We start from the raw sequence: 16315 nt of genomic DNA, 5'->3' as shown, positions 1-16315 counted from the left end.
CCGGAGCCTGTGCTCCGCGATGGGAGAGGCCACAGCAGTGAGAGGCCCCCGTACCGCAAAAAAAAAAAGATGTTGTGAAAATATTTGTTGAATCAGTGAATGAATGAATGAATGAATGATGTGGGGAATGGGGAAAGTCTATATTGTCTGGCTTGTCATATTCACTGTCTGCTTTCTGGTCCCAACCCCAGTGGGGATTTCCCAGCCTCTGAGAAACCAGTTTCCTCCTCCCCTGCATCTTCCCACCCCCAGGTCTTTAGATGTCTCATCAGATCCTTTGAATTTGCATGCCCCACATGAGGAGGGCAGCCACAAACCGCCTAGAGTTCCGGAAAAGGCAAACTTTAAAAAACCTTTTTTTTTTTTTCCTGTCTGCACAAAGTGCAGAGGCCTGCCCGAACGTCAGTGCGATGGTAACAAGCGTGCAGCACATGGCAGTCCCGTCCGCGGTAGGCGCTCAGACGCTTGCTGAGAGGAGCCACTACGAAAGCTGAGATTCAGAGGTGTTACCTCAGCTCACAGCTCCATCCCGGGAGTGAGGTACCGTTCAAATGTCATGTTTCGGAATCTGAACACACTCCACTCCACCTTCTTTTAGGTTTTAAAAGCTCATCAAGGAAGGGAGAAGTAGAATCTGAAGGAATCGGTATATGCATAGATGTTGTAGATCCCTGCCCACCCATCTATCTCTACAGGGCAAACCCTGAGGGTTGTTTACAACGTGCAAGGGGGTCCAGTAGAGGTGTTGACACAACACATAGAGGACGAGGGCTTTGTCCTTTTCTTTTACACTTGACACGGCTGCTTAAATGTGCTAAGGCAGGCAACAGCATAACTGAAGATGTTGGGTTTGTTTGGGGACTGAGCAGCAAGTGGTCTAATAAATTGGGACTGGTTTGTTCTCTCTACTCACCTCCAGCTTGCTGTGTGACCTTGAATGACATTCCCAGCCTCTCTGAGCCTTAGGCTGATCCTCTGCAAAGATCATCCACTGGCAAATTACAATATCAAGTGGTTTTCAAAGGCTAGGCTACTGCTCAGTGCCTTTACAAGGAGATGCCTGAGATGTAAAAGCCTTTGTGTACAATTTGCCTGAGACCTAAAGCGGAAGTGAGAAACAGCTGAATATCTGGTGTGTCCAGTTCTCAGTAGAGATGTGAACATCTTCTGCAAAGCTTCAGGCACCGATGGCTTCCTGTCGGTGTTTTACATCTGAATGCCCAGCTCAGTTGGATTTGTCGGTTTCCATTTCTCCCTTGTTGGTGGCAGGATCGGAGGACTCGTGTGAGGAAGCCAGACTCCATCCTTGACCTTCTTCTCTACACACATCTAATCACCAGTTCGGAGCAATTCCCTGTCCTAAATTGCTTCCAAGCCACCCACTTGTCTCCATTCCCCTGGATACCACCCTGACCCAACTCTCCACCCCACCCGACGCCCTCCTGCAATAGCCCCCTATCCTGTGTCCTCCCTGGTTTGCAGAGCAGCTAGAGTGATGGTTGGAGCTAGACTAGGGTCACCGCCCCCCTCTACCGCTCCAGCTGCTTAAGCTCTTCAAAGCCTCTCCACCGCTCTCCTATAAAGTCCCAGTTCTTCCTATAACTCTCACCGCCTTCTGTGTTCATCTCTGCAGCCCTTCTGCCCACTGCACTTTATAACCCTGGCCACGTGGAATCACTTGCCCCCTTTCCCACATCTATCCCTCACACGTGCTGTGCTTCTGTTTGGAACCAGCATCTTTCCCATCTTCACTCGGGGAACTCCCACTTGATCCTTGGGCCTCTCCATTTGGGAGGCACTTTCTCCCCGCAGTTTCCCCGATCTACTCTCTCTGGCTTGGGCTGAGATTTCTCCTCCTGTGCTAACAGATTAACTGGAGGCATCTGCCTGGAATGCTAGTCTGAGAAGGTTTTGGAGACCAAAGTGAGTGAGAAAGAGAGCTGTGAATGGTTGAAGGCATTTGCAATGGAAGGAGGGGTGTGTGTGTGTAGTTAAGACTTCACCACCTGATATGACCCTTACCCTTGCCTATGTCTAGCTCCCTCCCCCCCCCCATGAAATCCTCTGACTGCTTCTGCTGACACTGATCTCACCTTCTCCAAATGCCTTTGTGTAGAATCAAAGCCACAGAGCTAGCCCTGAATTCTTCCATAATTGCGTTAGGCATCATTTCTGTCTCCTGAGGCTGGATGCTCCTAGGAAATAAGAAACTTCTAATGGAGTCTTCTCTGTTCCCCATCCAGCAGGGCTGGAAAATAGTTGCTGACAGCTGGATGGCTGCTTGCAGCCCTTGCCTCTGGCTCCCCAGTACCCTGTCGATGGTCATGTGTCCTCTTCCCCACAGGCCCTAAGACCCCGAGCTCTCAGTGCTCTGATCTCATCTCCTGCTATAGCCTGTCTGTGTCATGCTTGAGCTTCTCATGGTTCCCCCACTTCCCACTGTTCAAGTTAATTTCAGATGTCACCTCCTGGAAGACCCTTTCCTGACTGTTCTGCTCCTTTATGACTCTCTAGAAAGTTACCCTGCGTTACGTTTTTTAGACCATGTGTCTTCTTTTGCTGTGTTTCCTTTTTTCTTATTGTCTGGCTCCCCCACCCCCATGCCCTCCAGATATAAACTCCCACATTTTGTCCGTCTTGTTCTCACTGTATCCCCAGACAAGTCACTGTGGCTGAATGGTTGGATGAGTGAGTGAATGAATGAATGAACGAATGAGCGAACGCCTGAGGAATGGGCTGTCTGTCATTGAGACTGATCCAGTAGGGGGGCATCTTTTACCAGACTGCTAATTTCCCAGGCCTTTGGAATTACAGCATCTGGCTCTGCACATTCAGGAGAATTGTAGATGGCCTCTTGCCTTCTGGGAGAAAGCAGTGGACAGAAAGAAAAGAGAAAGAGACAGAAGGAGAGAGAGAGAGAGAAGGAAATGGTTGCTGGATTTGAATGTGCACTGGGCCACCTGAAAGGCAAAGGAGCCTTCAGCCACTGTTCTGCTCCCCAGCTTCTCCCACTCCTGGAAAGAAAGGAGGCTGGGAAAGTGTCCCTTCCGGTGGCCATATTTGCTGAAAAACAATAAGCCACGTTTCACAGCTGATGCACCAGAAAGGAACAAATACCCCTCTGACGGGCTCTGAGCCTAGGACTTGAGAATCCCCTGAAGATGTTAAGGGAGTTTAATATTTCCCAGCTGAAAGTGCTTTTGGAGAAAGGAAACAGGGAGGGAGGGAAGCATTTTCCTGTATCCTTTTTGGTCTTAACAAACCAGGCCTGTTCCTCCGGAGAATGCGTTGCTTTTTTTTCTGCAGTTTATTCTCAAAGCCTGTTCAGTGATGCTCAAAGGCTGTCTTTCCTCCAGGACCAGGCAGAGAACTTCTTAACCTGAGATAGCTGTTTGTTTCTAATATTTTTTACTGTGATAAGTTTGGAAAATACCAAAAAGCAGAATTTTAAGGAAATTAAAACAATCTATATTCCCAGCAGTCAGAGGCAAACCTCCAGGCTTTTGCTTCTCTCATATATGCTTATGAAATTTGGGAACATGTCATATATCCTGCTTTCTCATTTGACAGTATGTCATAAACCATCATGAACATTCTTACTGAAGAGAAATTGTTTTTGCTTTCTTATTACAAAATAATACACTTTTGCCATAGAGAACTAAAAAAATAAAATGAAATGAACAAAAAAACCCAGATAGCACAGAGACATTTGAAAAATCTGTAATTTCACAATTCAGAGGTAATCACTATACAATATGTACCTAACTATTCTTTAAAAGCATATTCCTAATGTATATAAAATATAATTATATCTAAAAGCTATTCTTAAAAGGATTAAAATTGAGCCATGTGGTGTGTTCAGTGAGGCCAGAGAAATAGTCTCTCATAATATGACCATTTAAAATCAAGTACATTTCATATACAACATGATTATTATGTGAAGGAATGTGGCAGTAGCTCCAGTGAAACTTATTTAAATCACCTTCTCCCTTGCTTTTCTCTACTATGGAGCCTAAAAAGTGAAAAATACTCAGCTTCCCTTGTTGCTGAGGGTGGTCACGTTATTTATTCTGATCAATAGGACAAAGGCAGTTACCTGAGAAAGCCTTCTCTTCCCAAATAAAAAGACAATAACTTAAAAAGAGAAGACTTTTTGCCATTTACACTATCATTTCTTTTTTTCTTTTTTCTTTTTTTTTACACTACCATTTCTTTTTCCTTCTTGGAATGTGGACGTGATGCCTAGAATGCAGCAGCCATTTTGAAAATACGAGGACAAAATCCACAAGCAAAGGACAGTATAGCAGGAAAATAGTAGAAACTGTTGATGGTTTTCATGATAACTTCTCTAGCTCTGAACTGGAGTGAGAAAAATATGCTCCATTCTTGTTTAAACCACTATTTGTGAGTTTTACTGTTACTATCTGTGATTGCTCTCCTAACTGATTTGAGATGTGTATAAAATCCAGCATTATACAAGTCTGCCCTTTATCTCTCCATGCAAAATGACCAACTCTCATATTCGAACTTGGTGGGGCCACGGTCACAATAATATGCTTAATCCAGGAAGGTACCTACGTCAACTGTTCATTTCAGTGGGAGTTCATAACATCTGGCTATCTTCACTCAATTATTTTTATGTAGCTTTGTAATTTTTCTGTCTTCAAACCCCCTTCAGTGACCAACTTACCATCCCAAGTCAAGAGCTGAGCTGTATATTTCTGTGTACCAACCCATAGCACAGTGCTTTGTGAAAGGGAGGTACTCAATAAATGAGTGGTTTGATTGTCTGATTTTAATTCTCTGATTTCTTGGTTACAGAATGTGTAAGAATTGCTGAGACTATTGATTTAGACATCTTTACAGAATGCAGGAACACAAAACGATGTTTGTTTTTTAAAATGCTAAGCAGAGTGGTCAAAATGACCCTACTGTACTCTTTTGTTTAAGGAATATTTCCAGCCGCCCATCATCCATCATTTAATTATTACCAGCAATATATCTCAGTCCAGTGGTAAGATTAACCTTTGAACGAAAGGTTCTGTTTTGAAAAGATCTGGAAATGATTAGTGAGGCAGCTATGTTACTGCTCAAGTCTTCTCCTGATAACAAATGGGAGGTGGTCAATTTGTTGAGCTATGCTCGGTCATATGGTCTCTTGTAATTGAGGGTCTGGTGTTCTTGCCTGTCTGAGCAGGCGGTGGGGTCAGCAGGGAGCCCCACGGCAAGGCAGACAAAGAGGGAAGAGGGTAGTGTGGTTGCCCAATAAGTCTTCAGAACAAATTGATCTGAACTGTTTGTGCTTCCAAAAGTCACCATGTAGCTGTCCTTGGTGTGTCATTGGGCAATGGTTGGGAGTGGGGGTGGGAACCTTGACCTCTGCCTGTCCGCTTGCAGCAGCAGGATGAGAGCCAACTGTTCAATGAGTATCTTCAGTTCGTGTCTTGTTTGCCTGGCTCAATCCATCTTCTTTAGCCATGGGGACCAGCACAACAAGGAAGATATCACTTGAGAGGTTAGTCTTGTTGGCTTCTCCCTGGTGGGAGGTCAGAGAGCTAAAAGCCAAGGCCAGTTGGTAACTGTAGGAGCCGAAGGGGCTTTGGCCTCACAGCCCATTAGGTGAATCAATTGAGCAAGAGAACAAGGACAGCCAATGGCTGGGATCCAGGAAGGCGAGGTGCCAGGGGAGGGTGAAGCAGGAGAGAGGCCTCAGGGCTTAGTCGGAAAGCACAGAACAGAGAAACAAATTCTGTCGTGCTCCTTCATCCCCCAAACTAATTGTCCTTAAGAAGTAAAAGTGCATGTTTAACGGACTCTCCTTTATGCAGAGACCACATTTACGGAAACACCCTAAGTCCATTTTCTTATAGAGGCATCAGGAGAGGGTCCACAAGAAGTAAAGGAGGAAGATGCTGGCTGGGGTTAGAAAGGATCATGGATGTCTGCACATAAAGGGATTGGAGGTCATTTAGGCTACCAACTGCCTTTTATGGAAACGCTCAAGGGAGGGAGAGTGGCGTGCCCAAGGTCATACGGGTTCAGGGTGCAACCTGGCTTTTTTATGCCGGGCCTGGTAATCCTTTTCCACATATCTTCCAAGCCTCCTTTTATATTTCCAGTGGGAACGGCTCCCCACTCCCCTTCAGCCTCTGGATTCTAATTTCTGTGCTCTGCAAATCCCTTTTCCTTCCCCTCCCATCCTCTGCCCATTGATGACCTTCCTTAATAAGGGAAAAAGAAATAAGTATAGAGCTCAGAGGTGCTTGGTGCTTGGGGATTGGGTGAGTGGTTATACAAGCAGAGCATTTACAGGGAAATGAACATCATCTAAGATTCAGTTTGCTGACCATGACACTCCAGACAGGAGTGTCTCCATCTTGGGCCTAGAAATTTATTTCAACGTAAGGAAGTTTTTATTAGCCCCATTTAAAGAATAAAGAATATGAGGCACCATGAAGGAAAGCCGCCTTGCTCAAGGTCACAATTGTCATATGTAACTGAATGGGGGCCCTGATTGACTCTACTGTAGCTTGTGGCTTCAGAATAGAAGAGAACAGCTTAGTGTGGGGCAGAATTTATTTAATTTCTTTACATTGCTTCCAATGTAAACTGGGAGGTCAGTAGCATCTTTTTCATGTGTAAGGAAGTATGGAAGTCCCTAGGCGTTGGTGGAGCTCAGGCACTTTAATTGTTGGGGTCCTCGGAGAAACAGGTGCTAAAGGAGTAGATGTGGACGAGATTTATCGGGGGTGATGCTTCCGAAGGATAAAGGGAGAGTGAGCAGAAGTATAGGCAGGCCTTGGACCAGGATGCAGGTCTGAATCCTGTGAAAGGAGAGAGGGAAGGGAGCATTGGGTAGGAAGAGCCTCAGACCACAGTGCAGCTCTGGAACGTCTCTGCTGGACTGATGGAGGAATGCCCCGGGGGGCAGGAAAGGACTGGCTCTAGGGCCCCCGTTGTGTCCAGCCACTAGCCAGCAGCAGCCTGGGGGAAGTGTGGCCTTGGTGGGAATGTGCGGTGGTCCAAAGGGGCGCACCTAGAGGCTGTCAGTCAACCATGCTCCTGCAGCAGGTTCTCTTGAAGGTGAAGCTGAGCTGTGCACCTCTGTGGCTGCCACAACGTGCAATGTTTGCCTGCACACCCTGTGTCAGGTTCCATGCTTGGCCTGGAGGCTACAGAGATCTGAGGAACATTGTTCCCATCCCTCAGGGAGCTCATGGTCCAGCTGGGAAGACCAAACATGCACACCTGAGTGAGGGAATGTGTGTTAAATAATAGCAAAGGTAATAATAACAGGTGAGTGATGGAGCAGTTTGAAATGGAGCAGTGGGGAGCGATGTGTGCTGGTGGTTCAAAGAGGGATCCCTGGAAGAAAGCTTGGGATGTTCCCATTAGGCAATATGACAGGCATGTGTGCCAGGTGTTCTGCATCATTTCAGCCTTCCCCATGCCCACGTGATGCCTCCATCCATTTGACATTCACCAAGTACCTACCAACCATGAGGCGCCATGTCAGGAACAGTAAGCATGTGAGTCATCAACAAGCTTACAATATTGAAGGGCCTTGTAGTCTGATGAGTCATTTCAAAAAACAAACCTGTAGAAGTATGTGTGACTTTGTGTGGGGCTCCTAACAACGGAAGTCCTGCTTATATCCATGGTGAGGCACAGCAATGGCAAAGCCATTCACTTCATTACCATATACCTGTTAAGCTCTGTAAAGCACGATGTGGTAGTAGGAAGTCTTTTCTTTCCATTCATCATAAAAAAAAAAATAGAAAAAACATGTAAAAATAGAATAACAGGGCTTCCCTGGTGGCGCAGTGGTTGAGAGTCTGCCTGCCGATGCAGGGGACACGGGTTCGTGCCCCGGTTCGGGAAGATCCCACATGCCGCGGAGCGGCTGGGCCCGTGAGTCATGGCCGCTGAGCCTGCGCGTCCGGAGCCTGTGCTCCACAATGGGAGAGGCCACAACAGTGAGAGGCCCGCATACCGCAAAAAAAAAAAAAAAAATTAAAAAAAAAAAAAAATTAGAATAACAAATCATATAATAGACCATGAACACACACATCAACCAGCTTCAACAATTATCGGCTCACGGCAAATATTGTTTCACCTTTAGCCTCATCTAGCTCCACCATCTTGTATTATTTTGGAGCAAATCCCCAACATCATATAATTTCACTGGTGAATATTTTAGTATATGTCTCTGAAGAATAAGGATGCTGTTTCTTCTTTTAAAACATATCCACAATACTAGTATCATGCATTTAATTTCCTGAACCTCAATTTTCTTATCTGTCAAATGGGCATAATGATATCTATCCTGCAGAGCTGTTAGAGTTTTATATAGAGTGCTTAGTCTAGTAGCTAACCACAGTCATGTTCATATTATAATGTGTATGATCTTTGCTAGGCAATGTGGAGGAAAATAAAAGAACCCCAAAGCGTGATTTCTGACCCCAGTCTTTCCAGTCTAATTAGAAAAACTAAGAAACATATTAGTTGTGTGTGTTAGTTCTGCTTTCACAGGCCACTTTGCACGGGAAATGATATTTAGTGAATTTGGTTTTCTGCCATGAAATGCAGGGACATTTTCATATGTTCAGGATCTATACCAAGGGAGAAATGCTTACCTAAATAATTAGTCTCGGTAACAAAGGACCAAACAGAATCCCAATTCTTGAATTGCCCAATTATTCTTCTTTTGAATAGAATTAAATTACATTACCTTAATTTTTTTAACACTTAACACATATATTCTTTCTTTCTTACACAATCTACACATAACATCACACAAACATATAAAATCTGTCTTGCACACACACAGGTCTTGCATCTTTTTTTATACACTTTTGACTTGGTGGTGTGGTAGCTTTTATAATTTCCAATTACTGACCTTTTGAGTTGAATTTTGTCAGTCTTATCAGTTCATATTATTACTAATGGTCTTTATGTCTCAAGATCTGTATTAATTCCCTCAGAGTACTGGCCATTCATATAAAATTCCCTGGATGATTATTCAGCAGCAGGAAGTGTTTTTATTCTGGTAGCAAACACTATTTCATGCTAATCCCCTTGTGTCTCAGGGTTTGTACAAGTGCAAAGAAGAAAAGGCACTGAATTCAATAGCTTGGCCTTTCCTTTTATTTTCTGTCAGCAATTTTCAGTTGGTTTTTTCCTTGTAAGCCATTTGGAAAATGAGCAATTTTTATTTTCTGAGTGATACCAAGCTCCAAATAATATAAATTACAGGGGTCAGTGCTTAGGAATCGTGATGAAAACTCAACAACAAAAAACCAAACAACCTGATTTTAAAATGGGCAAAGGGCTTGAATAGACATTTCTCCCAAGAAGATGTACAAATGGCCAATAAGCACATGAACGGATGCCCAGCATCGCTAATCATTAGGACAATGCAAATCAAAACCACAATGAGATACCGTCTCTTACCCATCAGGATGGCTACTATGAAAAAACCAAAACAAAACAGACAAACAAAAAAATCCCAGAAGATAACAAGTGTTTGGGAGAATGTAGAGAAATTGGAACCCTTGAACGCTGTTAGTGGGAATGTAAAATGGTACGGAAAACAGTATGGCAGTTCCTCAAAAAACTAAACATAGAATTATGACATGATCCAGCAATTCCACTTCTGCGTATATACCCAAAAGAACTGAAATCAGGGACTCAGTGAGATATTGTACACCCATGTTCATAGCAACATTATTCACAACAGCCAAAAGATGGAAGCAATCCAAGTGTCCATGGACGGATGAATGTATAAACACAATGTGGTATATACATACAATATTGTACAGCCTTAAAAAGGAAGGAAATTCTGACTCAGGCTACAACATGAAGGCACCTTGAAGACATTAATGCTAAGGGAAATAAGCCAGTTACAAAACAACAAATACTGTATATAATTCCACTTACGTGAGGTACCTAGAGTAGTCAAACTCACAGAGACAGAAAGTAGCACAATGGTTTCTAGGGCTTGGGAGGCGGGGAAACGAGGAGCTGTTGTTTAATGGGTACAGAGTTTGAATTTTGCAAGATGGAAAATGTTCTGTGGATGATGGTGGTGATGTTTGCACAATAATGTGAATGTACTTAATGCCACTGAACTGTGCACTAAAACTGATGATGATGATAAATGCTGGAGAGGGCGTGGAGAAGAGGGAGCCCTCCTGCACTGCTGGTGGGAATGTGAATTGATACAGCCACTATGGAGGTTCTTTAAAAAACTACAAATAGAACTACCATAGGACCCAGCAATCCCACTACTGGGCATATACCCTGAGAAAACCATAATTCAAAAAGAGACATGTTCATTGCTGCTCTATTTACAATAGCCAGGACATGGAAGCAACCTAAATGTCCATTGACAGATGAATGGATAAGAAGATGTGGCACATGCATACAATGGAATATTACTCAGCCATAAAAGGAATGAAATTGAGTTATTTGTAGTGAGGTGGGTGGACCTAGAGTCTGTCACACAGAGTGAAGTAAGTCAGAAAGAGAAAAACAAATACCGGATGCTAACACATATATATGGAATCTAGAAAAATAGTACTGATGAACCGAGTGGCAGGGTAGGAATAAAGACGCAGATGTAGAGAACGGACTTGAGGACACAGTGGGGGGGAAGGGGAGGCTGGGACAAAGAGAAAGAGTAGCATGGACATATATACACTACCAAATGTAAAATAGATAGCTAGTGGGAAGCATCTGCATAGCACAGGAAGATCAGCTCTGTGCTTTGTGACCACCTAGAGGGGTGGGATAGGGGGTTGGGAGGGAGATGCAAGAGGGAGGGGATATGGGGATGTATGTATACATATAGCTGATTCACTTTGTTATACAGCAGCAACTAACACAATATTGTAAAGCAATTATACTCCAACAAAGATGTAAAAAACAAACAAAAAACCCCTCCCAAAAAACAAATAAACAAAAAAATGATGATGATGAAGGGAAAGGGGGAGGGGCAATATAAGGGTAGGAGATTAAGAGGTACAAACTATTATGTGTAAAATAAGCTCTAAGGATATATTGTACAATGCAGGGAATGTAGCCACTATTTTATAGTAACTATAAATTGTGAATTATATATGGTACACCTATAACTTATGTGATATTGTGCATCAACTATATTTCAATAAAATTTTATTTAAATAGTAATAATGGTAAATGTTATGCTATATGTATTTAACCGTAATTAAAATTTTTTAAAATCTGTAGTAAAAATGAGTCATGATGCTAATAGTAATACAGACTTCAATACACCAGGAGCTGGCTTTTACTTTTGGGTGGTTTTTTTTTTTGGTTTTATTGGGTCTTAGTTGCAGCACTCGGGATCTTAGTTGTGGCATGCAGGCTCCTTAGTTGCAGCATGCACGCGGGATCTAGTTCCCAGACCAGGGATGGAACCCAGGCCTCCTGCATTGGGAGCATTGAGTCTTACTCACTGGACCACCAGGGAAGTCCCATCCAGGAGCTGTTTTTAGAACTTTACGTAAGTTAACTCATTTGATCCTTACAATGACCCTGTGAGCACCATTATTATCCCCATTTTACAGATGTGAAAGCTAAGGCACGAAACGGTAGAGTGATGTGACCATGGTCACATAGCCTGTAAGTGGCAGAGCTGCGATTTGAAGACAGGCCCTCTGGCTCCAGAGTCTGTGGTTTCAGGGACCTAATCCCAGTACACAGACAAACTGAGGAGGCATTGAAAGTTAATATTCAAGGCAGGATTGCCTTGAATATTCAACGATCAACTGTTGAAATGAGAAGAGGCTAAGATCATAGAGCACACTCGCTTGTGTGAACAAAAAGCCTGGACCGACTACTACTAGATGGATTGTCTTGAGAAGCGGGAAGCCAGGGCTTGAAGCTCTGTGGGCCGCAGAGCTGTCGGGCACCTCCAGTGGACACCAGGACTGAGAGGGTACATTGCCGACATTTATTGTGAGCTCGGCATGTGCCGCGCTCTGTTCTAAGAGTTTACATATCTTAACACAGCCAATGCTTAGAGCAACCCTACGGAGCACTTCCGTTTTAACGACGAGGAGATAGGGGAATTCTCTGGTGGTCCAGTGGTAAGGACTCTGCACTTGCACTGCTGCGGGCCCAGGTTCGATCCCTGGTTGGGAAACTAAGCTTTCGCAAGCCGTGCCATGCAGGCCAAAAATAAATAAACAAATAAAGATGAGTAGAAGGGTGGAGTGCTTAAGGGACCTGCCCAAGACCACACAGCTAATGGTGGTACAGAAATCAGGAGAGTCATATCCAAGCAAGATTGCTGGAGTTTTAATCCCTTTATGTGAAATCCAGTTGACGATTGCTGGCTCTGAAAGGTTTGTCACGATGAAAATAAATAGGAGAGGATTTTGGAAAGCAGGTAGAACCATTCCAAAGTGCACCAGCGTTTGCCTTTTGCTGGTTCTAGGTTTGGGCCATAATTCTCTGATCTCCTCTTACTTGTTGAAAATTCTATTTTTGAGAATCTTAAGCCTGAGCGTCCCGTTCAGGGACACTTAGGAAAGCCCCATTCCAGGACCAGGTCCTCAGAAGATGCCTGCAGTAGGGAAATAACCCTGGTCACAGGAGCCAAATTCTCTGCTCAGTAGCTGACACACAATCGTGCCATCAACCATCTCAGGACGGACAGCCTCAAGGGAGTTAAAAGAAACGGCACTTGTACCCTTCTCTGAAGGCAACAGAACGCACGTACCTAAAAGCAAGGAGGCTTACATGTGAATATATGTAAACAGATATGTATTCTCACAGATATGTAGGAGCATATGCATACATATTATATATGCACACATGCACACAAATGATTTTGGGAGTGCTAGAAAAGTCACTGAAGGAAGAATGGGAATAAGTGTCAGCTTATCAGAAACAGAAAAAATGAATCTAAGAAGAAAGTGGTAACGTGAAATAACAGAAAGGTCATGGGCTTTGGAGTCAGATGATCTTAGCCTCAAGTTCCTGCTCTGCCACATATTAACTGTGTGACCTCAAGCGAGCTGGTTGACCTCTCTGAGTTCTACTCTTTCATCCCGTGAAATGGGTATAAGTATTCCTACCCTACAGGTTTTTGTGAAGAGAAAATGTGACAGGGAAGGCATCTGTCTGGGACCTGGTCACCTATCTGGTAGGTGCCAAAAAATATTGTGTTTTTTTCCACGAAGATGAACGTACTGATAAGTGCTTGCCTCGTTCTGTATCCTGGTGCCCAATAATCCCTGGTGCTCCAATGCAGGAGGAGATCTAAAGGGAGCCTTTCATTTTCCAGAAGTGGATCTTATAGATGGCTCAGAGTTTTGAGGAGCCTGGGACTAGCTTGGGTCTGCTTCCTAACCTTAGAGAGATTTTCGAACTGAATTTTTCTGACAGTGTTTTGCCTGCTGTGTACTGAATTCTACAAGTAACGGGCCCAAGGAAACCCAATAAAGTTGGCATGGCCTTGGCGCAATGAATCAAGACCCAGAGCCATGAGACACCTGGCTGGTTCCAGATCTCCGGCATGCCCACACTCCTGCTGTTCACGCTGTGATCCCTACTCCCAGGTAAGAAGTATTTTGCCCTGGAATCTCCACCTGGGAGGTGAGCTGTGTCTGTGCTCATCTCCTGTGCTCACCTGGCCTGCTTGGCCTCATCTCCCCCCATGGAGACCTTTGGCCTCCTGTTTCTGGGAGGATCCCTCTCCCGTGGTACAGGACTGTGCTCTTTGGTTGGGCCTGGACAGGTGATAAGAAGCTGGATGGATTCTCTAGCTCTGTCTCTGGTTGATATCTTTCCCACACCATTCCACTCAGAACATCTGTTCATATTGTTTGTCAAGTGGCCATAAGGGTTTCGATGAAACATTCCTGGCCATGGGACAGCCTGGGGACTTGGCCAGCCTTTCAGCTGGACTCTCCCCACGTTCTCTGTTTCTTTCCTCCTGCTCTTGTCTTCATAGCTGTCTCTGCATCTTCAGACTCGCATGTTCCCTTATCCCCTTCCACACCCCATGTTGTGGATGGCATCTTCTTCACCCAGGCCCACCTCATCTGCAGTGCCCCCTCCAAAGCTACCGTTCCTTCCATCTGAACAGCCATGTTACTGCTCTTGGTTAGATGTTAGGAAGAAAGCAAGGTGATCTAGCCTGTGTTTGCGGATCACCTAGCTGCCTTTAAATCAGCAATGCCTGGCTCACTAACTCTGTGCCTTATAAGATATTTAATCTTTCTGAGCCTTAAGTACAAATTTTTAAAATGCAGACAGTAACAACTATTTGTTGGCCTAATTACCACTTTCTCCATAAATAATGTCAAATCTCTTTCTTTCTTTCTTCTTCTTCTTTTTTTTTCCCTTGGACTACGCTTCCTGGAAGCCAAGTCTGAGTATGTAAGAGAAGAATAAAGCTCGTTTTGTGTGTGAAGAGCTGCAGTACAAAGAACGTAGAACTTAATTCTGGCTCAGTTCTTGGCTGGGTGACTTTTGGCCAGTTACCCAAACTTTCTTCTTATTTATGATCTTATCTTTAAAATGGCAATAAAAATAATACCTCTCTCATCCCTAGGCTTGAGGGGAGGATTACACGAGAGGGAATGTATGACAGTGCTTTATGTGTTGTGAAAATTTGTGCAAATATCACACGTAGCTACTGTCGTGATATTCTCTCTTCTGGCTAGAGAGATGTCCTTCAAAAGCTACTTCTCTCACCTGCTTTGTTTCCTTCTTATTTCCCTGCTATGAGATTGTGAATTTGTGGATAAAAGGGAGTGGAGAATGTCCATAGCAGCATTATTTGTAACAGCAAAAAAGTGGAAACCATCCAAATGTCCATCAATGGATGAATGGAAAAACAAATTGTTGTATATTCTTACACTGGAATATTATTCAGCAATAAAAAGCAATGAAATGAACCTTGAAAACATTATGGCAAGTGAAAGAAGCCAGTCACAAAAGTCAAATAGTGTATGATTCCATTTATGTGAAATGTTCAGAATAGGCAAGTCGTGGGAGACAAAGTAGATTGGTGGTTGCCAAGAGCTGGCAGAGGTGGGAATGGAGGGCAGGGGATGCGGAATGACTGCTAATGAGAAGGAGTTTCTTTGTGGGGTGATGAAATGTTCTGAAATTCATTCTGTACAGCTGTGTGAATACACTAGCAATCACTGAGTGGTGTACTTTCAATGGGAGAATTGTATGGTATGGGAATTAATCTTCATGAGGCTGTTACATATTTTTTTAAAAGGAGTGGCGATACAACTCTGCTTTTCCCCTTTTATCCCCTGGTCTGATACCCGTAGGGAGTTCCCTTGGAGAAAGTTTGGCTACACTTGGCCCCCCGACTTGAGTCCATTTCCCGTGCGCCGTTGCTGGTTTCTCCCTTGTCCCCTTTGGATGGGACCAAATCCCCCGTGACAAAGCCCCCTTCACTGTCCTGCCGTTGACTCCATGCACTGAGGACTCTAATAAAACTCCTGCCTCCTCTGCTGTAACATTGTTTCGTGAGGGTGGGGAACTCACCTTGGTGCTCCCCCAGTGAGAGACGCCAAATAAATATAGTTGAGTGAATGGCTGATGGGGAGGTTGGGGTATGGGGAGGGGGCATGACTGCTAACAGGCGGGGGTGATGAAATGCCCTAAAATGGATTCTGCCGATGCTCAGTGCTATTCACCTAACAAAGGGGTTCTCCTTAAGTTCCTTTAGATATTGACCTCTAATATATCAATACCTCTTTAGGGTTTGTTTACACCTCCTCAGGGCCCGTAACAACCTCACGGGAAGTGGCAAAGTTCTCTCATTTAATCCTTGCAGCAACGAGGAAGGGGCTAAGAGGCGTGCTCAGGGCTGGAGAGATGGAGGGCCATTATTCACTCCCAGGCCTGCTAAGCTTCCAGAACCCACCCTCTTTATGATACCGCTGTGGCCTAATAGAGCACGGATAGCACTGGAAGGGGAGGGTGATTGGGAAGGCTGAAGAATAAAGAAAAGCTCAAAGTCACCGCTAATCAAGGACCCCTAGGAAATGCATGTGGAGCATCTCCAACACGTGAGGGCGAGTCACTGGGGTCTCCACCACCTCTTCAGGGTCACAGTCAGTGAGTTGCACAGCTGATGTCAAATATGCTCACCCCCTGCTGACCCAAGCCTGCTTCCCAGCAGCAGCAAGGGTCCTCTTGGTGATGTGGAGGCATCTGTGCGGGGAGCTGGGTGCCACGTGGTCACTCAGGGGCCTCAGCTGCAGCCCCTGGGCCAGGTGCTTCCACTGACAATGAGGTTCCCGAGCTTGGGGCTTCACTT

The sequence above is a fragment of the Phocoena sinus genome, chromosome 16 (genome assembly GCF_008692025.1).
Source record: "Phocoena sinus isolate mPhoSin1 chromosome 16, mPhoSin1.pri, whole genome shotgun sequence".
Classification (NCBI taxonomy): Eukaryota; Metazoa; Chordata; class Mammalia; order Artiodactyla; family Phocoenidae; genus Phocoena; species Phocoena sinus.
Note: the sequence above shows the minus strand (reverse complement) of the source record.